Consider the following 25,807-nt stretch of genomic DNA (forward strand, 5'->3'; position numbering starts at 1 on the left):
AGGCAGGCTCTTGTGCTTGCTTTACATAGTGTCAGCTACGTCTGCATCACAATCTCAGAAACTGGGAAGGGACTGCGCTGGTTGTCTGAGACGCTGTGCGTGTCAGTGCTTGGGGTCCTGATGCGCCCTCTGGGTGAGAGAGGGGGGCCAACAGCAGGATGAAGCCTTCACACCAGTTCAGCCTCACTACACCTTGTCCAGGATTGTGTTGCTTTAGCATGGCAGCTCTCCTAGCCCTCGTTTAGGAGGGAAAATGCACACTGGCTACCTAGGACAAGCTTCCCCCCAGGATGGGGACAGGAGCGTGAGAACTCCTTCCTTTCCCCTAGAGCACAGTCAGGAGATAGGGACAACCTTTCCTCAACAATCCTCACCCCTTTAAACAACTTAATCACAAATAGGATTCAAAGAAATGTCAGTACGACACCATCTTTTAAAAAAAAAGAGATGAGTTTATTCCATGATCAGTACAGACCAAATGCATATTCACTGTATTTAAGTAAAACCAATCAATTACTCCAGCGCTCACCCCATACTGACACACCAGTATTGTACTGTATAGTGGGTATTTATGGCACATAACGTTTTAACAGTTCATAGAATAAAATTAAAAGCACACACACTGAAGGCGCATGGGAAAGCGCCCGCTGCTAGTGAGTGAGATTTGATAGGTGGTGGAAGGAGCCTTTCCAAAACTGCCGCCTCCACTTGCCCTCCTCTCAGCCACGTCTTTTAGGTATAAAGACTTTTTTTTTTTTAATCATATTTTATGACATTTAAAAAACCCCAAAATGCAGCTTTCTGGTTTTACAGTTAAAAATATAGACTAAAAGTTTGAAACTGAGCAAAATATAAGCAGTGTTTTTACACCGAGTTTGGTGGCTCACCAAAACCCTCAAACAAATATATGCCAACGATAGTCACTATACAATACAGCCACAGTCAAACACTAGTGACAGGGTGGTAGCTGCCCCTGGTGTTACTGGTTTCTCCACTCCACTCTATAACAAAGAGACAATTAATAGCCAGTCAAGAGCTGAGCAGTAACAAACTGCCTGGAGGAAAAAAACAGACTGAAAGAAACTGACTTTGGTTGGTAGTCTAGCTCCAATTCCCGGACCTCCACACAATGCTAAAACAAAAACCTCACTCAAATGGCCAGTTACACTTGACACCTCCACTGTACTATTCCCTTTTTCACAAGCGAACACTTACAGAGAATGGCTCCCAGCTAAAGGCCAAGTTAAGTTAAAGGCAAAGCCAGTGATGAAAGGACCAGACACAGCTTGTGTATTTTCCCAGCTGGACCCCAGGTCTCCCATTCTTGCCAGGATACTCCCATAGGCAGCCTCTCAGTGAAGAGCATCTCTTGCTGTCATGACACAGCACTGTTTATTCATAGACATTCTGTAACTTAGAACCTTTATGGATAGAAAAGGTGTGAAGAACATGAAGTCCTGGATATACTGTGAATACGTTTGGCATAGAGAATGTCGAGTGATCAGGGCACCCTTCCCAGCAGCTGCATGTCCAATCAAACCTAGTACGTAGTTGGCTTGTCTTGGTCGGTCTTTCTTCAGTGTGTGAGGGGGGGCAAAAGTCAAACTGTAAGGCAGACTCTGCTGATCCTTCGGAGGCCTCGACTGAAAGTTCTGCAATGGTCAGACATGCAGAAGGGCTGCAGGAATGCTCCCCCTCCCAGCCGCCATTAACACTATGGAGAGTCAAAGATTCGCCGGGAAATTAAAGAGTCAGGAGAAGAAAACCAGGCGCTATTAGAAAAGATTCTCTTCGAATATTGCCAACAAATCGCTCTGGAAATTCATGTCGATAGTAGCTGCCATCTGAAGGGGGAGAGGAGATAGGAGAATTACAAAGGCTGCAGGATTGATGCTCACAGGAGCACATTGCAGGGATGCTGCACTTGACTCAATGGGTGGCATTAGGGGCCAGGGATTTTGCTGGGCTACCTAAACTTTTTACTGGTATAATCTAGTACTTTTGCCCTATAAAAGTGGACCTAAGTCTCCTGGCACAGTTGTCTGCCAATCTGTTCAAGTTGGGAGTCTTCACTCAGTTCACCGAGGGATCAGCATCCCAGCAAAAGCACTCTGGCCTGCTTGTAACCCCTGGCCGATAAACCCAGCGTGCTCTAGGACTATCAATTAAACTGCAGAGTGATGCTCTGTCACTCAGCTCACTGCCTGAACATCTGCCTCAAATTGCCCCCCATCAGAGTGCCCAATATCTCTCCCCCCCCCCCCCCCCCCCGCCTCTCTGCGCCTTCGCTCCTGCTCCCGTTTTCTGGCCATCTCTCTCTGCTGATCCAGCATAGACTGAGAGGACTGTGGCTGAGAGCTCTGTGCTTGGGGCGCAGAGGCTGCAGCTGACACCTGCTGCTGCTGCTGCTCCTGCTCCTGGCATCTTCGGACTTCTTCCTGAACTCTGCGAGATTGCTCCAGGGCATCCTCATCATCACGACTCCTGCCAAGACCCAAAAGTGTCATTAGAATGGTGGGGCGCTTTGTGCAAACCCATAAGGCATAGAAGTTTCTTAAACAGCTCTATGGGGGTACTGCTGGGTCCTTCTTCCACCCATGGGCTGGTTCATCATTGCTGTGATGAAGGACTATTTGAGGAAACAGCATTCTAGAGAGTGGGAAGGGAGGTCTCAGATTTGGCTGTTTCAAACTTGTTCCTAGTGTGACCCGTATCTTAGATTTCAGAGTAGCAGCCATGTTAGTCTGTATCAGCAAAAAGAACAGGAGTACTTGTGGCACCTTAGCGTGTCTCATGGATGCCTCCCCTCTGTGATCCTATAACCTTCCTGTGGGAACTCCAGCAATCACTGACATAGTGAAGTCTCTCAGGAAAGGACTCAATGTATTACATTTTTAATGCCAGGTAGCAACTGGAAACGAGGAAGAGCAGCCAGCACCATGTGTCCAGCCATCTCCCCCAGCAAGTGCTCCCTGGGGATCCCAGTTGGAGAATGGGCAGCTAAGGGGTTTCTCCCTGTGGAGTTTGTTGCATAGTCAAGCCACCCATTTCGCGACACCCACACTATGGAATGGGAAGTGCTTAGCGCATCAAGAGATTCTTGCTCATGTTGCTTCTTGCTTAACAGTACAGTTAGTCAGCTTGAGAAAGAGGAAACCGCAGCTGTTATCCAGCTGGCACACCCAGATACCTCAGTGGTATGAACTGTGAACAGAGTATGATGCTGGAACTCTACAACTTGCACTGGCTCCTGCGTGGGCAAGGAGCCCACCTCCTCGTGAGCCCACCATGGAAGCGGTGGCTATATTACACACACTGATTATGTTCAGAGTTCCTGCACTGCAGCATGTAAGTGCTGCCACGCGTCTAGGCTAACAGAGCCCAGGTACAACCCAAGGGAGCTAGAGAAAAGGTGGCCTGGACAACAGGGCCATGTCTGGTATACCCCTCAAAAGGGCAGTGGAGACAGCTTTACCCTCACTGTCTTCTGGTTGATCATGCTGAAAAACCTGTCTTTTCCCAAAGAATCAGCAGTGGCTCCAAGGCACCAAGCTGACAAGTGAAGCAAAAAGCAGAAGTGACTGTCCCCAATGGGGACATAACCCCATTCACAGCACCTCGGTACCCTGGGGAGACAAGCTTTAGGAGCAATGAAATACAGATGTGCAGGCCTCTCACCTCATCCTTTCCTGCTCCCGCCTCAGCCGCTCCTCCTCCTTTTCCACCTGTTCTGCCTGAGCTTTGAGTGCCTTCTCCCGCTCCTCCTTCTCCCGCGCTGCCCTCTTGAAATGCTCAAAGCTATCGCTGGAGGACTTTGCTGTGGAGGATGGAGTCGTGAGGGGTTTCTGGACCAAGCTTGCCCACGAGCCCATGTTCTTTATTTTCAGATCCTGTGAAGTCAAGAAGGCAGCATTAGTGTTGAACTGGGCCATAGCTAGCAGACAAAGCCTCCCAGCTAATGTTAACAGCACACAGAAGCATGATGAGTCTGGCATGAACCTTAGTGCTAGGCATTATGGTTAAGTTCAGAGAGTCACAGTAAGAGGCCACAGAACTCCCCCAAAATCATTTGCTGAAGGGAACCTTCAGCACTTGTGACCTGTTTCAATACAGCACAGACTGATAGTTACTGAAAGAGGAGGTTACTTACCTATAACTGGAGGTTCTTCGAGATGTGTGGTCCATATTTGTATTCCTCTGAGGGATTACGCACGCGAACCATGCGCCTGCAATCAGAGCTTTTGAAAGTAGTGTGCATTGGTCCGTGCATGCGCCCTGGTTCACCTTGCGCTTCCAGCCGAGGTGATAAAGGGTGAGTCGAACCAGACCGTGTCGCCAGTTCCTTCTCCAACACGAATCAGACAGATGCGTAGCAGAGAGGAAGGAGGGTAGGAAGTGGAATACACATAGGGACCACGCATCTCAAAGAACCTCCAATTACATGCAAGTAACCACCTCTTCTTCGAGTGATGATCCCTACTATTCCACTGGTGGTGATTAACAAGCAGTACCTAAGTCGGAAGAGGGTGCAAGGATGAGGAAGGAATGGTTGTGTGGAGAACTGCCATCCAAAGGAGGCATCTGCCACTGAGTCCTGCACTAAGACAGTGTGCTGCAAAGGTGTGTAAGAACTCCCCGTGGCCACTCTACATTGTCCCTAACTGAAGGGAGTCCATGGTCAAAGCCTGAGCTCTCGTGGAGTTAGCCTGCACCCCTGTGGGGATAGGTAGGCCTGACAGTTGGTAGCAGAGTGAAATGCAACCCAAAATCCATTTAGAGATCCTCTAGGTGGAGATGGCTCGCCCCCTGAGTCTTTCTGCTACTGCAACATATACAGCCTAGGGGAGTTCCTGATTGGTTTTGTTCTCTGCAAGCAACAGGCCAGAGCTCGTCAGACATTGAGGGAATGGAGTTGATGTTCCTCTGCAGATGCGTGTGGTTTCAGGAAGAAAATAGGTAAGTGACTAGATTGATTGATGTGAAACTGGGAGACCACCTTTGGTAAAAAGCCGGGGTGTAGATGTAGGGAAATGATCCTTCTCTAACACTATAAAAGGCGGGTCCTCTATCATAGCTTCAAGTTCACCAACCCTTCTCGCAGAAGTGATAGCAACAAGGAAAGCAACTTTCATGGAAAGGAGGGACAGAGCACGATGGTAACAGTTCAAAGTGTGGTTTCGTTAGCATGGAGAGAACTAGATTCAGGTAACCATTGGGGTGTGATCGTTTGGATGGGAGAGGTTGTGATGAGGCCTTTCCAAAACCTAGTGGTTGTGTAAAGACAGTGCAACCTTCCACTGGACAGTAGAACGCGCTAATCACTGCCAGGTGGACTCTCAAAGAGTTGAGACAAAACCTGATGACTTCAAGGACAGAACATAATCCAGGATCAGGGGGATCCCCATCAGTTCAGGCAGAAGTACTTTTTGTTAGACCCAAGATGAGAAACGTTTCCATTTGGCTCGGTAACGTTGCCTAGTGGAGTCCTTCCTGCTGCTGGAGAGGATGTCTTGCACAGCAGGAGAGCACGTGGAGGCTAAAGCAAATGGCCATCCAAATACCATGTTCTGAGGTGGAGCGCATGTGGATTGGGATGCCTGATCTCGCTGTTGTACTGGGTCAGGAGATCGGGGAAGTTGTGGAGGGGAATTGGTGGGCAGAATGACATGTGGAGGAGATTGGGAAACTGGAATTGCGTGGGCCAACAGGGTGCGATCAGAATGACCATTGCGCTGTCTTGTTAGATCTTGTGCAGTACCTGAGGCAGGAGGGAAGGCGTAGTTGATTTGGTCTGACCAAGGGAGCAGGAGAGCATCACCCGGAGAGTGGTGACCGAGGCCTCCTCTGGAGCAGTATGTGGTACATTTGCTGTTAGTTTGTGATGTGAATAGGTCTCTGGTCAGGGTCCTCCATCAGGTGAAGATGCTGTGTACTACTGAATTGTGTACTACTGAATTGTGAAGTTCCCTCTCGTGGGAATTGCAAAACGTCTGCTGATCGAGTCTGAGACTACATTCTGTGTCCCTGGATGACAGCCTGCAGACAAGAGAATCTGGTGATTGATGAACCAATTGCAGAGATTGTGCATAGAGCGGCCCATCATGTTCCTGTTTGTTGATATAGGAAACGGCAGTAGTGTTGTCTGACATGAGGAGACCATGATGGGAGTGAATAAACAGAAGAAAGGATTGGCATGCCTTTCTTACAGCTCAGAGTTCCAGGATATTTATGTACATCCTGGATTCTCGGGGAGACCATGTGGCCTGTGCTCATCCATGTGGGCTCTTCAGCCTATCGGGGATGCATTGGTGATGATCATCTTGTCTGGTAGGAGGGAAGGAAGGGAACCCGCACGCATATATGACGTGGCTCTGACCACCATCGGAGGGATGACAGCATGAAATCCAGGGAGTGATGATTTGGTGAGTAAACGTACTGGAGCCACGTCTCAAGGCAGCAAAGGTGGAGTTGTGCAAATGGATCACACATGTACACAAAAGCCACGTGGCCCAGGAGGGACAGGCAAGTCCTGGCTGGTACATAATGATTGCTCATGATGTGAGTTATGGCGTCACTAACTGTCTAGAACCTGTCTTTCAGTAAGTAGGCCCGTACTGTGTCCGAACTGATGATAGCTCCTGTGAAGTCCAGAGACTGTGTGGGGTCTAGGATTGGATTTCTTGACATTGATGTGGACTCCAAGGTGTAGCGGGGTGAACGCCCGCTCCAGCCCTGAAGGGGCTGGAAAAGCCCTGCAGAGGGCTGGGGCTGTGTAAAGGAGCAAAACCCCGGCTGATTGGGGAAGTGGCTGCAGCTGGGGCCACTCCCCAAACTGAGCCTTAGAAGAAGGCCAGGGTAGCCAGAGCTGAAGAGTCTCCCTCTGACTGCAGAGAGAGACAGGCCTGGCTGCAGGGAGCTCACCCGGGGACCTAGAGTGAGGCAGGGCTGGGGAAAGGCCTTGGGGGCTGGGAAGCCCTAGGCCAGCAACTCCCCAGGCTGCAGGGCCTGGTCCTAGGCCCATATAGGTATTGGGGTTGCAGAGGGGCAACCTGAGGGTGGGTAAAGGCAGACAATCCAAACCCTTTGTTGCCTGTGATGGTTGGCTGATAGACTGCGGTCTGCCCCAGGGCGCGGGGGCTAGATGGTGACTGGCAGTAGCCATGACTGAGGCGACACTGGGATAGGGGGTGGGGAGACCCAGAGAGAGAGACTGGGGTACTGCCAGGGGGGCAGCACCCAAGCCAAGGGCACTGGGGTCCGGGAGGGATACGGGGGCCAATGACAGGTGGGACACCAGGCCTGCAGAGGGCGATCCGGATGCTGGTGAGCTAATTCCCGAGACGATCAGTAGGAGGCGCCGCAGGGGGGAGTCCACGCCTGATTACACAAGGGATGAAAGGAAGTTGAGCAACATGGAGGTTGCTTCTTGCCTGGATCGTGCAATTAGAAGCCAATCTAATGTCTGACATAGGCCGCAAAGATGGAAAAAACTTTGGCGAAGACTCGGAGTGGTGGCTATTCTGAAGGGGAGCACCCTGTACTGGAAATAGTGGGTGCCCACTATGAATCTCAGGAAATGTCTGTGGGACGGATAGATATCAATGTGAAAATAAGCAACTTTCATATCGAGAACCGTAAACCACATGCCCTTTTCTATGGATAGGATAATCGCTGCCAGCATGACCATATAAAACTTGAGCTTGTGAATGTACCAACAGATGTCGGAGATTGAGGATTGGTCTCCACCTGCCTTTCTTCTTGGGTATCAAGAAGTAAGTTGAGTAAAACCCTGTTCCCTGGTATTCTCTGTGTGTGTGTGTTCTACTGCTCCCTGTTGTAATAAGGAGTTCACCATTTGGGTGAGAATGCTGTTGTGAGGGCGGTCCTGAAGAGGGACAGCGAGGGGGGTCTCGGAGGAGATAATTCGATGAACTCAATCACATAGCCCTGGTGGATGATGTTCAACACCCATTTGTCTATTATCATCACACTCCAACTGTGGGGAAAGAGTGCTAAATGACCCCCAACGGGGGGGAGTGTGGTTGTGAGGTTGCAGGCATAGTTGTTGGCAGCTCTGGGGCTCGCCTCAGAAATACTTCTTGGTTGGAGGTTGTAGCTGTGATGTTGAAGCATGCAAAGGAGGCCCAGGAGGGGGCGAGATAGCTGAGTCTTTTGATGCTTCCTTGGAGGCTCAGGGGGTCTTTGAAGGCAAAATTGTGGGGACCTATAGCACTGGTGGAATTTGAGCTTGGGGGCAGGAGCATAGATGCCCAGTGAGCGAAGGGTGGCTCTGGAGTCCTTGAGGGAATGCAGCGATTTATCTGTCTTTTGGTTAAAAGGATGGGATTCACCAAAAGCGAGGTCTTCAACAGTGTTCTGTACCTCCCTCGGGAAAGGACAGTTACCTGTTCCGTAACTGGCGTTCGAGATGTGTTGCTCATGTCTATTCCACAGTAGGTGTGCGTGCTCGCCACGTGCACCGGTGCCGAAAGTTTTTCCCTCAGAAGTACCCGTAGGGGGAGCGCTGCTGCGACCCCTGGAGTGGCGCCTCTATAGCGCGCTATAAGGGGAGCCGCGTGCTCCCCCCACCCTCAGTTCCTTCTTGCCGGACCAACTCCAACAGAGGGGAAGGAGGGCGGGATGTGGAATAGACATGAGCAACACATCGTGAAGAATGCCAGTTACGGAACAGGTAACTGTCCTTTCTTCTTCAAGTGCTTGCTCATGTGTATTCCACAGTAGCTGATTGCAAGCTATGTCTGATGGAGGTGGGTAGGAGTTCAGATTCCCTGGCTGAAGCACAGCTCTACCGAAAACAGCGTCATCCCTGGTGTGGGAGACGATCGCATAGTGCGATGTGAACGTGTGTACTGAGGACCAGGTAGCTCCTCTACTGATGTCCTGGATAGGGACATGGGCTACAAAGGCCGCCGCCGAGGCCTGAACCCTTGTCGAGTGAGCCCTTATGATAGGTGGTGCGGGAACCCCTGCTAGGTCGTAGCATGTGTGGATGCATGATGTAATCCACCGGGAAAGCCTCTGGATGGAGATCAGTTGACCCCTCATGCGCTCGACTGAAGCAACAAAGCGTTGCAAAGAGCTAGTCTGATCCAGACTCTGTGCACATCGAGCGTATGGAGGCGACGTTCCTCGTTAGAGGCATGAGGTTTGGGGCAGAGGATAGGCAGGAAGATGTCCTGGCCCATGGGAAAAACGGAGACTACCTTAGGGAGGAATGCCGGGTGTGGGCAGAGCTGAATCTTGTCCTTGTGAAAGACTGTGTAAGGGGGGGTCGCAGGTCAGGGCCCCAAGCTCCGAGACCCGCCAGGCTGACGTGATAGCCCCGAGGAAGGCCACCTTCCATGAAAGGTGAGACCATGAGCATGTGGCCAGGGGTTCGAACGGGGGCCCCGTGAGGCGGGATAACACTAAATTTAGATCCCACTGAGGGACAGGGGTTCTAGCATAAGGAAAGGACCGATCTAGCTCTTTGAGGAAACGCCCAGTCATGGCATGGGAGAAAACGGAGCAGCCCTGGACCGGCAGATGGAACGCCGAAATAGCCGCCAGGTGCACCCTGACGGAGGAAGGGGCGAGGCCTTGAGTTCTAAGGTGAAGAAGGTACTCAAGGATAAGTTGGAGCAGGGCAGACATTGGGGAAGTACCCTGCTCGCCCGCCCACCTGGAGAACCTGGACCACTTCGTCAGGTAGGCTCGGCGCGTAGATGGCTTTCTACTTTCGAGGAGGACACGCCTGACCCCTTCCGAACACCTTCTCTCCTCCGCATCTAGCCAATGATCAGCCACGCTGTCAAATGGAGGTTGGCCAGATTGGGGTGGAGGCAGCGGCCCTGGTCGAGTAGGTCCGGGCGGAGCGGCAACGGCCGCGGAGGGGCCACGAGCAAGCCCAGGAGGGTCCTGTACCAATGTTTCTGGGACCAAGCTGGGGCGATCAGGAGGACGCGCGCCTTGTCCGTTTTCACTTTCTCCAGTACCTTGCCAATGAGGGGAAACAGGGGAAAGGCGTAAAGGAGTTGACCCGACCATGACAGGAGAAAGGCATCTGAGATCGCGTTCCTCCCCATGCCCCCTCTGGAACAGAACCTGTGGCAACGGCGGTTCTGTCAATACCGAGAGGATCTTGTCCAGTTTGTCCCAGGCCTGGGAGAACTCTGAGGCCAACCAGAGTTGGAGTGGCCTCATCCGAAGCCTGGCGTGGCGGACCACGTACGTGCACGCCGCCATGTGGCCCAGGAGCTGCAGGCATGCCCTGGCTGTGGTGACGGGGAACTCCGTGACTGAGGCTATAAGTCCCTTCAGGGTCTGGAACCTGTCCAGGGGAAGGGAGGCTGTGGCCTTGGAGGCATCCAGGAGAGTGCCTATGAATTCTATGCGCTGCACCGGAACCAATGTTGACTTGGCCTCGTTTATTAGGAGGCCTAGGTTGGCACACGTAGCCAAGAGCAGGTCCACGTGGTTCTGTACCTGGGACTGCAAGCTGCCCTTGAGCAGCCAGTCGTCGAATAGGGGAATATCTGTACCCCTCGGCGACTGAGGTAGGCCGCCACTACCGCCATACACTTTGTGAATACCCTGGGCGCGGTGGACAGGCCAAACGGGAGGACCGTAAATTGGTAGTGGTCCTGTCCCACTAGGAAATGGAGGAAGCGTCTGTGCCCCTCGAATATATGGATATGGAAGTATGCGTCCTGAAGATCCAGGGCCGCATACCAATCGCCAGGGTCCAGAGTGGGTATGATACATGCCAGAGACACGATGCGGAACTGGCATTTTGCCATGAACTGATTGAGGTCTCGCAGATCCAGGATGGGCCTGAGCCCCCCTTTCGCCTTGGGGATCAGGAAGTAACGGGAGTAAAACCCTTTCCTCCGGAACTCCCCCGGAACCTTCTCCACAGCTCCCAAGCTGAGGAGCTGATCCACTTCCTGCTGTAGCGGGGTAAATGCGACGGATCCCCCTTGCCGTCCGAGGGAGGGGGGTGGGAGGGCGTGTAACCCTGGGAAATGGTGTTGAGGACCCATCGGTCCGATGTTATTCGGGACCATTCCATAAGGAATGCACACAAGCGGTTGCTGAAGGCAAACTTTATTGGTAGGAGGGTCCTCTCAGGGGTCACCGGGGTACCCTCCTGCAACCAGTCAAAACCGCCTCTTGCCCTGCTGCTTGCCCCTGGAGGGCCGAAGCTGCGGGGCAGAGCGAGACTGCCTCTGAGGTCGCCTCCTTTGGGTCTTGGATCTCTTGTAGGCGGGCTCGTATCTCGGCTGGGGCGCAGGGACGGAGGCTTGCGTCTTAGGCTTGTCCTGGGGTGGGACGTAGAGCCCAAGGGTTTGAAGGGTAGTACGTGAGTCCTTCATGCCATAGAGCCGCACGTCTGTTTGTTCTGCGAAGAGCCTCCGCGGAGAGCCCAGACAGCAGTAGCCACGATGCCCTGCGCATGGACACGGCCGAGGACACGGACCGAGCAGCCGTGTCAGCTGCACCCGACGCCGCCTGCAGAGCAGCCTTCGCGGCGGCGGCGCCCTCCTCCACCAGTGCCTTAAAATCCTTCCATTCGCGCTCTGGAAGGGAGGGCTCGAATTTCGGCCGTGACCCCCACAAGTTAAACTCATATCAACTGAGGAGGGCCTGGTGGTTGGCCACCCGGAGCTGGAAGCTGGCCGACGAATAAAGCTTCCTGCCAAACGAGTCAAGTCTTTTAGAGTCTTTATTTTTGGGTGTGGGTCCTGGTTGACCCCGTCTTTCCCTATGATTTACGGACTCCACCACTAGGGAGTTGGGGGCCGGGTGGGTATAAAGGTATTCGTGCCCTTTCGTGGGCACGAAGTATTTGCGCTCTGCCTTTTTCGATATTGGGATGAGGGAGGCCGGCGTTGGCCAGAGGGCATTGGAGATATTAGCCACCCCTTCGTGCAGCAGGAGGGCCACTCTGCCTGGTACCGAGGATGAGAGCACGTTAAACAGTGAGTCTGAGGGTCCCTCATCTCCTCAGCTTGGAGTTGGAGACAGGATGCAACTTGCTTTAGTAGCTCCTGATGAGCCCTGAAGTCCTCCTGCGGTGCGGAGGGGGGGTGGGGCTGCAATTTTGTCATCTGGTGCAGGGGAGGGGGCCGGTACGGGGCTCTGCACGTCGGCCGGTGCCACGGGATCCACCCCTTGGTTGGACTCCTCGTGCGGTGCTGAGGATCCATGATCCACCGATCTATCCCTCGGGGGTCTGGATAGTGCGGCTGAAGGGGCCTCCGATGCCCCGGCTATTGACCGAGGGCCTTGCTGGGCGTGCACAGGGAGCCAGGGGTCCACTGGCCTTGCCACAGGGGCCCTTGCCATTGACTGTGGTGCGGCACCAGCGGCACCAGCTAGTCAGGTTGGCCCGGCTGAGTCGTAGGGCGCTGCCTGTAGGCCGAGGTCGGGGTTACCAACGACCTATCGGTGCCGTGGGAGCGGTACCGAGAGCAACGTCTGCCATGGGACCGGGACTCCGATGTCGACAAACGGTGCCGCCTCGAGCTGCTACTCCTCGAGACGCTTCGACGCCTGGATCCGCGACGACGCGGAGCTGGCGATCCCCGCCAGGAGCCGTGGGCACGGTGCCTCGATGTGAGAGAGCTGGAGCTCTTGCTCTCTCTCAACGCCTTTGAGAGGACAGGGCCTTTCTCTGCTTCTTGGACGGGGAGCGGTGCCGGCCATCGGAAGGTGCCGGGAGATGGCGGCGCACCGAAGACGAAGTGCCCGGTGCCGATTCTGCTCGGTGCACCAGGGTTGGGGCCAGTGCTGACTCCATGAGAAGGGCCCGAAGTCTAATGTCTCTCTCTTTTTGAGTTCTGGGTTTAAAGGACCTGCAGATTTTACAGCGGTCGCTGATGTGAGATTCGCCCAAGCAGCGGAGACAGTCGGCGTGCGGGTCACTTCTAGGCCTCCAACACCTGCAAGTCTCGCACGATCTAAACCCTGGGGCCCGGAGCATGCCCCGGCCCGAACACTAACTAACTAAGCTGAAACTTTATTGAACTAATACACACAGGTACTAACAACGACGGAACGAGCTCTGGGACGAGCTGCAGCAAAGCTGGAGCAAGTAGTTCCGATGCACCGTCACTGGCGGCAAGAAGGAACTGAGGGTGGGGGGAGCACACAGCTCCCCTTATAGTGCGCTATAGAGGTGCCACTCCAGGGGTCGCAGCAGCGCTCCCCCTACGGGTACTGCTGAGGGAAAAACTTCCGGCACCGGTGCACGTGGCGAGCCCGCACACCTTCTGTGGAATACACATGAGCAAGCACTCGAAGAAGAAACCAAAGGAATGGAGCCAAGACATTCTACGCATAACTATGGCGGTAGCCATGGCCCTGCAAGAGGTATCTGCTGCATCTACCCCCGACTGGAGGGCTATTCTGGCTATCAGCTTCCCTTCCTCAATAAGTGTCTGAAAGTGAGCCCAATCGTGTTGTGGCAGGCTATCAGTAAATTCCTGGAACTTGCTGTAATTCAGGAAGTCGCACTTGACTAGTAATGCCTGAGAGTTCACAATACAGAATTGAAGGCTGGCTAAGGAAAACACCTTGCGTCCCAAAAGGACCAAATGTTTGCCCTCCTTATCATCAGGCGTAGATTGAAGGTGCTGTTGCTTGGCTTGTGCAGTTGTTGCCTGGACAATTAGGGTGTTTGGAGGAGAATGCAAAAAATAAAAAATAAAAGGGGGGGGGTCTCAGACCCCTTAGCAAGAACGTAATGCTTTTTGGCCCCTCTGGGGTAGCCATACATGTGGGAGGGGTGTGCCACATGGTCCTGGCAGGCTCCAGAACAGCTTCAGTAATAGGAAGTGCAATTGTGGCTGGTCCCGGGGTCCTAGATTTCTTCCAGCGGAAACTGGAGTTCCCTTGAGAATCTCTGCAACAGTTCCTTGAAATTGCCTGAAGTCATCCAGAGGCGAAGGGGATGCTGCAGTCACTGCTTCATCTGGAGACGAAGAGGGAAAACGTACCAATTCTTGCAGCACCGCGGGGACCAGACGGAGGTGTTCCTCCTCTACCAACAGATCTGAGAGTCTGCTCGAAGGAGCCTTTAAGCAGGAGGCAGGCAAAATGTCCTGTGGACCAGGCTGGTTCCAAGGGGGAGGGGGGGGAAGAGGGTATTGGGACCAGGTCCCCAGTATAGCCAATAGGCCAGATCTGAGGAAGGTTGTGGTGGCCCCCACGGTACCAATGGCTCTGAGGCCGTTGAAAAGGTGGATGCTGCCATGGATGTAGCAGTCTCTGTGAAGACACGTAGGGGTGATAGGACATAGCTGGTTCCTCTCCTGGTTCCGATTCTTCAGAGGAGGAGAAGGCAGACTGGTTCAAATGGTGGTACCGTCCGAACCGGCGGAAGGGTGTAGACCATCGGAGCAGATGGTGAGAGGACCTGTAGTGGGGACATATCCTGAGGTGAAGAAATCCTCTCTAAAGGTGGAAGGGCTGGCTGGCTGGGGTGACTTTGGGTCCGGCAAGGTGAACATGTCCTGGGGTTCAGGTACAATTCCAGATCTCCCCGGTGTCACAGGCACCCTTTCCCTGGGCTCGTATCAGTGCCGGTGGCATGGACTTTCCCAGAACAGGAGGATTCCATGTCTTGTGGAGGGTTGGTGATGATGGTACTGTTGGACAGGTACTTGGAAGTACCAGATTCCATTGCTTGTGGGACTTCTTCTCATGCCTATGGGACTTAGTGAGAGTTCCATCCCCATGGCTCGAACTCATGGAAGGAGCGTCCACTTTCTTTGGCTTTGAGGAAGACTTAGTACCATGCGTATGGGTATGCTTCCTTACCTCCCAGTTAGACCCCGCCACAGGGTTTGTGGGGGTGGTTCTGCCGGTACTGGCTTTGGATGTGGTAATGGGAGGTGTGCGTTCCTCGCTGATTCAGGCTGATACACAGGGGGAGTTTCTCTGCCTGGATCCGAGTGAGGCCTCATGGCAAGCTCCATGTGGTGCTTTTGGAAGCCGAGGATCTGGTCTTTTTTGGTGTGGCTGGGAAAGGATTGGCAAATACTGCACCTGGATGTGATGTGAGCTTCCCCCAAGCAGTAGAGACAGTATTGGGTTCATCACTGATGGAGAAGAAGCACGTGCAGGAGGCGCAGAGTTTGAAGCCCAGAATTCTGGGCATAGTCCAGTACCTGCACATGGGTACTGGGTGGTGTGTTGGATGAAGGAAAAAAACAAGCCCCAATCTTATCTTAACTAAATGCTAAAACTGCAATAAAAACTGTAATAAACTACCATAAAACTGGGTAAAACTATGTACAACTATCTTAATTAAAGATGCACCAGAGAGGAGGACACTGAAAGTTCCGACCTGAACCGTGCGGCAGTGAGAAGAACTGGAGATGCGGTTGGTCAGCCCCTCCCTTTAACACCTTGGATGAAGCACAAGATGATCCAGGGCGCATGAAAGGACCAACAGACACTACTTTCAAATTCTCCAACTCGGGGCACATGATGCGCATGGCTTAACCCCTCAGTGGAACACAAATAGGGACCATTACTTGAAGAAGGTGATATTACCATCTGAAAGCTGTTCACAGTGGCATGTACGAAATGAGTTGGTAGTCTCATTTTACAGCTCCTGGTTCCCATATTGTCAAAACCACCACATCTGTGCCTGCCATTTGTGGTCAGAAGTGTAGGGCTGAATGGGTCACAGAGACTGAGCTCCCTTCCCACGCATAGGGAGTCCCCTCTGCATCCCAGCGACACAGGTGGGAGATGCTTGCCCTGCTGTGCCCAGGCTGTTCCTGATCTGCAGATAGAAGCCATCAGTCCTTACAGCTCTCAGCCAGGCCAAACTCTCTTGTACAATCACTTTCACATTCAAAAATTGAGCCCAAACCTACATGAAGCAGTGAGGCTAATGGTGCCCCCCCACCCCCCAGACACTTGTATACTCTGTGAACCAAGAGCTCTCAGGGGAAGCTGAACTAATTACTATAGGGATTGATCCTTGAACTGGGACTCCAAGAATATTCCAGCACCCATATAAATATGAGCTAAGATACACTGATGGCAATGTCATTCTTTAGCTCCCAAGCAGCCATTGCACCCGAATAAACTGTATCTCACAGCACTGGTGCACCCAGAGCTCAACGTCTCAAAACACTTCACAAACAACCTTTCCCCCTGAAATGGGCAGGGCAGGTATCATCTCATCATTTTAGAAATGGGGACACAGAGGCTCAAAGGTGAAAGCTGTTGCCCACTGAGCCTCATGTTTGTTTCCCCAGACCCCAAGCTGTGACCAGATGTGCCTAATTAACGGTATTTTAAGTCTTGTTATAGCCAGGTTGGCCCCAGCATATGAGAGGTAATATATTTTATTGGACCAACTTCTGCTGGTGGAAGGTACAAGCTTTCAAGCTTCACAGAGCTCTTCTCCATGGCTGGGGAAGGAAGAAGTCTGATTTCCTTCTCCAGACCTGAAAAGATCTCTGTGAAGCTTAAATGCTTGTACCTTCCACCAACAGAAGCTGGTTCAATAAAAGCTATTACCTCACCTACCCTGTCTCGGTGTATTTTAGAATAGCTCTGTGCTTACTAGCTCTATGGCACACAGAGTTGCTCTACCCTTGCAAGCGGCCAGGACAGCCCCCTGCTGGTAGTAGGATGCATCCACTGCATCCATTTTCTGCACCCAAAACAAACAGCATATTTCGTTAACTCAGGCAACTGAAATGGTTACCAGTGGTGAGAGGGAAACATGAACACCCTTCCCATATGATGTGAAGAACAAGGCCCAGGAATGGACCCAGGCATATTCCCCAAGTAATCAGACACCAGGCACATCTCCCATGGCCCAGTGCAGGACTGCGCACCAGTGTCTATTTGTTCAGTACAGTTAAAGGACTTTCCACCTTTTCCTTTATGTCTTTAAGTGACCTAGCAGTAGATCACATGGCGAGTGAGCTTTGACTTTTGCTGCTATTCAGCCGGTATTTTATTTTGCATCCAGAATATTGAGTACTAATCCCCATAGCTCAGAAACCATTGCAGGGCACAGCATCAGGGAGAGAGAGAGCACTAAAACTAGTTTACTCTGGTGAGCCTCACCCTGGCGTGAAGGGACAGGTCTGCTCAATCTGGGATAAGACATGAGGCCAAGTCCACTTCGAGGCACCCCAACCTGTGTCCTAAGCAGAAGAGGATGGGGGACCTAGCTGAGTAGATCAAACCGTTAGAGAAGGGCCAACTTTGGCCTAGAATTTTTAAGAGCTTTACACTGAGTTCAGCCTCTCCTAGTAGCTTAGAGTTCCTGTGCCCCATTCGCACAAAGAATATAGACCAAATGCTGGAGGGTAGGCAGGTCAGACCAGGCCACTAAACAACCCCTTCCCCCAAACCGACTGCATCCAGGTGTGGTGAACTGTTACCTTTTTAGGGGCGACGGGTGTTTTCAGTTCCTGTTTTTGTCTGTCTTTGTCCTGTACTCCAGGTGGCGGCACATTCTGCTCAGGGGGTCTGATTACAGGCCGCCCACCCTCCATTGGTTTCATTTCTGTTCCTGAAACACACACACACACACACACACACCACAGTAAGGGCAAAAGACCATTCCTGCAGGCTGCCAGGGTGTCTGAGTTTCCTAGAGCATTTAGGGAGTGATCCTGTCCCTTCCTTCCCCACTGTCGAGGGAAGGCCAATAGACTGAGGTGTAGACTCTCAGGCTTTCACAATGATGAGCAGTCCATTTCTCCATCTCAGCCTTCAAAGGGAAACAGACTAGCCCATGTTACACCCAAAATACACATTTCAACACTAACAGCGCAGGGGCTCCAACTCACTTTGCTGGATATGTGTAGGGGGTTTGATGCTCTCTGGGTGCTTGGGAGGTTCCTGTCGCAACGTGGGGCTGAATGTTTCGTTTCGGATGACTGGTGAATGCATCTTCTCTTCCTTTGCCGCCATGGGCTGGGATTGTACGACAGAGGGTGCTCTCAGCTCCTGCCATGTTAGCACATTGAGATGGGTCAGTCACTATCCAAACACCTTCCTTGATGTAAGTCCATCCCACATCCACAGAGCCAGTAACATCCTGAACAATCCACCACGAGGGTCCCACAATGGGGCTGGCCTAGCCTCTAATGCATGCTCATGGAGTGTGCACCATTGTGAGCATGTGCCCAAGCTACCCACACAGGTTGGGAACCCTGTGCTTTGAGAGCAGGCCCTTTGGGACCCCACATTCAGGCTATGCCTTCCTTTACCTGTTTTTTCGGCTGGATATTTTGCTGAGGTGGTGACTGGTGGCCCAGACCCTGGAACTGGGGCATCTGTGGGGAATGCATCATGAGAGGGGAAGGCGCTTCCCTCAAGTGACCTGGAACAATTCAGCACCAGTCAGTTAACCTGTCATCACTATCGCTTATCCAAACATTAACCAAGGTGAGAACTCGTCCTTGAGTCAGATCGAGCAGCACGCAGGTTGAGTTTAACCCAGGCACACCTTACAAATATAGGAAGACTCTACACCAGTTTGGCAGTTTCTGTAGTCTAGTCCTACCCCTCAGTACTTCCAGGTGTCACATGGGCTGCACTGCTACACAGCATGCACTAATTTAGAAGCAACTTTAGGACTCTGTCACTCAGATCAGCACACAAACAGCCATACACTTAATTGCATCTATTTATTGTTCTCCATAAGCCTGCCAGACTTGCATGGAGTGGTATTCAGATAGGGGGAACCTCCCACCAGCCTTCTTACTGTCCGGTGTCAGGCCAGTGCCATGGTTGTCACAGGCACATTCACAATGCACAAGGGCTGCAGGTGACTGGGCAGTGGCAAGTGAAAAGGATTTTGTTGGATTGCCCTTTGGATTTGGCCATGAAGCCTATGGACTTCATTCTGAGGAATGGAAAAACTCCATCCAAAACACATTCATATTTTAAAGAATTTGTAAGCTCCCCTGTGCAATTTCTTCCACTGAATCACTGAACATTTACTATTTTAAAACTCTCCCCTTACATTTCTATGCCCCCAGTCTCTCTCAAGACCTCTGTTCAGGAATCACACATGCACTTTAGGGCACAGAGAACTGAGGGAGCACCTGGGGACATCCATTTCATTTGCTGTTCACTGAAATTTATAAGGGAAGTGAGCTTTCCTTTTTCAAGCTCTGGTTGGACTCAGCCAACACACTAAGGCACTAGAGAGGTGCTCAGCAGATTGTCTTATGGGTGGGGGGCAACTGAATTTCACTTGTCTGCCCTCTATTGTTATATCTCCCTGGCTTGTAACAGCTCACAGAAATCCTATATGATGATTTATGGCAGGAATGGAAGAATCCTGCATTCATTTGAAACTACAGGTGGAGGGGGGGAGAGAAGAGAGGGTGGGTGGGGGCACTGAAAGAGGCAGGATGTAGTAATTCCAATTAGAATTTAACCAAGGCACCATGGACAAACACCCCTAACTAGAGATCTTTAATGAACCAAAGTGAGCCTCAGTTTTACATTTAATTGGAAAGACAGGACTCCAGCAGCACCCTGCTGGGGGCACCAGCCTGGTGCTAAAGAGAACCACCTCCTGAATCGCTAAATGACCTGTAACACTTTTTGCAATGCCTGGGTTTTTCTTGGAGGCCTCTCCTCTCCCATCGAAATCCTGCTCAACCCATTGACATCTGAGAAGGTCACAGCCCAAAGTATGATGGCTGAAGGCCACTGACACATTCCTCTTATTTCTCCTACACACAGTTCAATGTTTAGCATAGGAGGAAAAAATAGCACTCCACCCAACAACCAGGGGTCATTACATAACATATCTAAAACAACACAAAGGTAAGGAAAAGCAAAAAGAATTCATGCTAAATATTTAAGACAGAGAAAAATATATTTGTCCTTCACACAAAAAATGAATACCCTTCTTTCTGTACACTATTATCCTATAACAAAGCTTGTTAGAGATTGTAGAGAAAATATTCTTGATCAAGGGCACTATGAGGGAGACTAGGCTACACCATTATCAGCTCAAATAATCTTACAAGGGTTTAAAACATGCCCATAGCTAGGAGGGACAAGGCCCTGTCTATGTCTCAGGGACCAGTCTGAGCACTTCGCTTGAGACTTCCACTCGCCCAATCTGGGTAGAACCACTCACGCAGTCATAGGCACTTTATGTCCTTTTCAGCTGTGCCTCCACGGGAGCATACTCCTGAAGGGCTGTCATTAAGGCAGGGAAAGCACTTTGGGAAGGGTGCTTGCCATCTGCTCACTTGCTGGGGGCTAGCATACATGTCTATGTTTAGTGTTGTAATGCTAGCTTGGCTATTCTGGAGATGCTGGCTCTTTCCAGAGTTTGACGGTCACCAGATTCTAACTATTTGTATTTTAACTTCTAATAAACTACTCAAGGGGCCAACTTAAAGTGCTTGGCTAGTAAACAATACTTAACAGCCGTCCTCCTTAACTTCAGTTTATCTCCTTTTACCGGATACTACGCTGGCAGTCATGCACTTTCAATCCTTTCATGGGGAACGTCACAACACGCCTGCCAACAGCAGGAGAACTTTAAATCCAAACAGAATCAGGAAGCCTGATCTGCTCCTGGGGAGGTGGTGATTTATGCTATTACTATGATATCACAAACCAAATGTCCTGCCAAAGGGAGCAAACAAGCCCCTTTTCTAGATGGAGCTCGCCAACTGTACCCTGATTTCAGGACAGCTAGACTTCTGGGCTGAAATGGGACGGGATGAATCTTAACAGGGCACAGCACTGCCAATTAGAATCTGTTTCCTAACTTTGAGCCCTACAACAGTTGGTTCCCCCATGGATTGGGATTTAAGCTCCCAGGAGAAAAGCTTAGAGTCCTCAATAGGCTATCAAGTTATCAAGGAATTCCTCCGAGACTAAGTACGTTAATTGATGACCTGTCTGTGCTCTAAGCCCGATGCCAACTCACCACCAGTATTCGCAAAGCTCAGAAGATTGTGGAACAATCATATTCCAACCAGGCATCCACCGCCCTTAATTTGTTACGAATTTTAGCTGCCCTGATGTTAAGAACTCCGAGGGGAAATTTCAGCACTCACCCGTTGAGTAGGGGTCGGGCTTATGGTGCCGTGGTGACGGGTGGTGCTGGATGACTTGCTGAGGTTTAGCTGGCTGCGGGAGTGGATGCTGCTGTGGAGCTGGCTGAGGCGGAGGGATATGAGGAGGGAACTGCATGGGCTGCATGTGCATCGGCCTCTGCTGCTGCTGCTGTTGCACTGAGGGATGAGCAGGAGGCTGAAGGGGGGGCTGAGGCTGCGACTGGACCTTCACTGAAGGGAGGAGAGGAGTCTGCGGCTGCACTTTCTGCAGCTGTTGAAGGTAGAGCTGCATCTGGCTGGTGCTCAGAGGCAGGCTGTGATGAGGCGTGGGAGGCTCCTCATCCTCCAGGAGGACCTGGGGAGGCTGAGGCAAAGGCGGCTGGGGGAGCATGGGCTGCTGGCTTATGGCTGGTGACGCTGCTGGAGGACGCGAAGGCTTAGGGGGTAGTGCTGCGGCTCGATTACTGGGTCTCGATGGCTGCTGAGGCAGAGCGTTGTGCAAAGCTGGGGAAGAAGAGCAGGAATACATGGCATCACATACAACAGAAGAAAGAGAGCACAACTCCCCACAGCAAAACTGCACAAGTTGTTCTGCTTATTAGACCGCCCATGCCAAACAGAGGAAAAGATGTGCCATTATATCACACAGAATACCCGTGGAATATAAATAAGATCCCATGGCATCTAACCCCGTTTCTTAATCACGTGACCATACGTCCTTCTCTAACACATCAAGTTATCCCCAGACTTGCACAGCCTGGGACCATGTGGTGCCAACTAGGGAACCCAGGGCTGTAGAAAAAACAATGACTTACTGTAACCATGTTTCTTTGAGATGTGACGCAGATGCGTATTCCACTTAGGTGTGTATGTGTGCTCAGAGCACTGGAGATGGAGAAATTTGCCTAGCAGTACCCGTAGAGGGGCAGTGCTCATGCCTCATGGCTATATGAGGCAGCACCACCCCAACCATCCCTCATTGAATGCCCAGACATGAGAGACTGACGCAAAGTGGACAGACAGTGGGTCGTAGAATACACACCTGCATCACATCTTGAAAAACCACAAGTACAGTAAGTAACCATTTCTTCTTCTTCAAGTAGATGCAGCTGTGTATTCTATTTTCCACTTAGGTGAATTACAAGGAGTACCACCCCCCTGGAGGTGGGGCTCAGAGTCTACCTAAACAAGGATTGCAGGGCAGCTCTACCAAAGCTTGCTTCTGCCCTGGAAGATGTGGTGATGGCGTAATGGTTCGTGAATGTATGTATCAATGATCACGTAGCAGCCCTGGAAATGTCCAATATGGAAAGATTACTAAGGAACACTCTGGACAATGCTTGCGTCCTTGTACAATGAGCTTACACGCACTGAGGAGTGTAGCCAAGGCTATTTCATGTGCTGTCAATGCAGGATGTTACCCATTTGGAGATCTGTGACGAGACCAGTTGACCCTTCATGCAATCTGCATATGGCACAAACAAATGAAGTGAGGCACAAACCAGTTTAGTTCTGTCCAGATAAAAAGGCTAGATATTGCCTGACATCTAAGATATGGAAATGCAGGTCCTCCAGAGATGAATGCGGTTTAGTAAAAAACTCCAGTAAATACATCACCTGGTTCCAATGAAACAGAAACCACTTTAGACAAAAACGTGGGGTGTGGTTGTAAAGTTACCTTGTCTTTGGAGGACTGTATACAAGGAGGTTCTGCCATTGGAGCTTGCAACTCTCACAGTCTCCTTGCTGATCTTATTGCTAACAGGAAAGCGGTTTTCTGACACAAGAGCAAAAAGGGACAAGATAATAGGGGCTACAATGGATGACCCATCAGAGTTGCCAGGACTGTGTTTAGGTCCGACAAGGGAACCGACTCTCATAATGGAAGATATAGACAAAGAAGCCCTCATAAGAATCTCATTACCATGGCACTGGAGAAGACTGATTTTCCCTGAACAGGGGGATGAAGTGCCGGTATTGCTGCCAGATGCGCTTTCAATGGACTAAGCCAGTGGTCTTCAACCTATTTACCATTGTGGGCCACATATGCAGGTCTGTGTGTGTTATGTGGGCTGCACCCACACAATATATATATATATATATTTTTTTTGTGATAAAGGCTAGGTCCACACTACCCGCCCGATTCAGCGGGTAGAGATCGATCTTCTGGGATTGATTTATCGTGTCCCATCTGGACGTGATAAATCGATCCCAGAAGCGCTCCCCCGTCGACTGCGGAACTCCTGCTCACCGAGAGGAGGAAGCGCTGTCGAAGGGGGAGCTTGCCTGCGCCGCGTGGACCCGCAGTAAGTAAACTTAGTTCGATCTAGGAAACGTCGACTTCAGCTACGCTATTCTCGTAGCTGAAGTTGCGTTTCCTAGATCGATCCCCCGCCCCAGTGTGGACCAGCCCAAAGTTCCTCCTCTACCTTGGTGGGTCCTGCACTTATTGGCGGATTTGCTCGCTTCACAGATTCACCCTGTGGGTCAGGAAACAGTCCAGAGACCTTCCCCTCTGGTAGAAGCTATAGTCCAGGTCAATTCCTCCTGTGTTTGATCAGGAGTTGGGAGGTATGGGGGGAAACCAGGGCCCGCCCTCTACTCCGGGTTCCAGCCCAGGGCCCTGTGGACTGCAGCTGTTTAGAGTGCCTCCTGGTACAGTTGCACGACACCTACAACTCCCTGGGCTACTTCCCCGTGGCCTCCTCCCAACACCTTCTTTGTCCTCACCACCGGACCTTCCTCCTGATGTCTGATAACGCTTGTACTTCTCAGTCCTCCAGCAGTATGCCTACTCACTCTCAGCTTCTTGCACACCTCTTGCTCCCAGTTCCTCAAACACACTTCCTCTCCTCTGGCCCCCTGGCTTGACTGGAGTGAGCCCTTTTATAGCATCAGAGGAGCCTTAATTAGAGTCAGGTGCTTAACTGCCTCACCTGACCTCTTAGCAGGTTAATTGGAGTCAGGTGGTCTATTAGCCTGGAGCAGCCCCTGCTCTGGTCACTCAGGGAACAGAAAACTACTTATCCAGTGGCCAGTATATCTCCCTTCTGCTACTCTGCTGTTCCCAACTGGTCTGGGTCTATCACAATATATATAACCTGTATGGCCCTGAGGATGTCACATGGGCTGCAACTGTGTGCTGATTGGGGCAGGAGTGGCCCACGGGTTGAGAACCACTGGACTAAGTGCAAGCCCCCACGTCTAAAGGTGTAGCAGGTACTCCTAGATGTCGTGGGGAGAAGTCAGTTTCGATTGGATTCCACGAGCTAATGACCATACCAAAAAAGGTTTACATTTTGCTGAGTAGGCCATTCTGGTAGAGGACTTTCTACTGTTGAGCAGCACTTGTTCGATAGCCACTGAACACTGCTCTTCCTCCTCATTCAGGCATGCAGAAGCCATGCCGTGAGATGCAGAGAGCTGAGCACGTGATGCAAGATGCGTCCGTGATTCTGATTTAGCAGGTTGTGATGGAGAGGAAGCCTCATGGGAGGCTGAATTGACAGCATGAGAAAGTCAGAGAAGCAGCTTTGTCTTGGCCACAATGTGGCACCAAGAATGATCTTGGCATGAGCCACCTTGAGCTAGAGAATGACCTGAGGAGGATCAGGACCACAGTGAGTTTGGACAGGGAGGCTTGACTGAGGCCCGGTTGAGAGCAGAACAGACGACATTTCCTCTTGTCCCTTGTAGTGAACAGGTCGATCATTGGGATGCCCCAAGCTGTGAAGATAACCCAGAGGACACTTGTTTTCAGGGACCATTTGTGTCTTAGGGAAAAATACTTGCTGAGATAGTCTGAAAGTTATTTTGAACCCCAGGCAAGTGAATGACTATCGGAGTAACATTCTTCTCGATGCAGAACTGCCACAGCCTGATTGCCTCTAGGCAGAGCAATCTGGAGCATGCTCCCCCTTGTTTGTTTACATAACACATCGCGGTGATATTGTCAGTAAGTATGCGAATCACCGAGTCTCTGATATGTTGCCAAAAAGAGTGACATGCATTTTAGATGGCCCAAAGCTCCAGCAAGTTGATATGGAGTGAGGCTTCCTGTGCCGATCACAGTCTCTGTACTTTCAATGACCCCAGGTGCACCCTCCAATCCATCAGGGAGGCTTTGGTAACAACCGGACTTGGTTGGCGAGGGATGGACAAAGAGAACGCCTTGGCAAACATTCTGTGGACACATCCACCACTGCAAAGAGTCTACGACTAGTGGAGGCAGATGAACCAGTCTGTTTAGAGAATAAAGAGTAGGATGCAAGACTGTCCTGAGCCACATTTAAAGGGGATGGAGGTATAACTTTGCAAACTGGACCACCTGTGTGCAAGCAGACACGTGGCTCAAATCTCAGGCATGGTCTAACTGTCATGGAAGGCTGAGATTTCAGACTGAAGCAAAGATGGCGAATTATCTGAAAACGGTCAGTCAGCAGAAATGCTCCTGATGTCGTGGAATATAACAGGGCCCCAAGTAACTCAATATTCTGAGTGGGAGCCAAGGTTGACTTTCTGGTGTTTAGGGTGAGACCCAGACAGTCAGGCAACCGCAGTGTGGTACTGATATGAGCAAGAACTTCCTCTCTGGATCTGCCCCATAGTAACTACTTGTTAAGATACAGGAAGATGTGAATTACATTCTTCCTGAGATATGCCAGAACAATTGTGCATTTAGTAAAAACCCTGGGGGCAGAAGAGAGGCCAAATGAAGCACCGTGTAC

General features: G+C 51.2%; 1 pseudogene; it reads right to left on the bottom strand.

Annotated features, from left to right (window-relative positions):
* Positions 1-1,683: 1,683 nt before the first annotated feature.
* LOC135891602 (bromodomain-containing protein 4-like) overlaps positions 1,684-25,807 on the bottom strand; it is a 114,322-nt pseudogene continuing 90,198 nt past the window's right edge.

Source organism: Emys orbicularis, chromosome 19 (genome assembly GCF_028017835.1).
Source record: "Emys orbicularis isolate rEmyOrb1 chromosome 19, rEmyOrb1.hap1, whole genome shotgun sequence".
Lineage (NCBI taxonomy): Eukaryota > Metazoa > Chordata > Testudines > Emydidae > Emys > Emys orbicularis.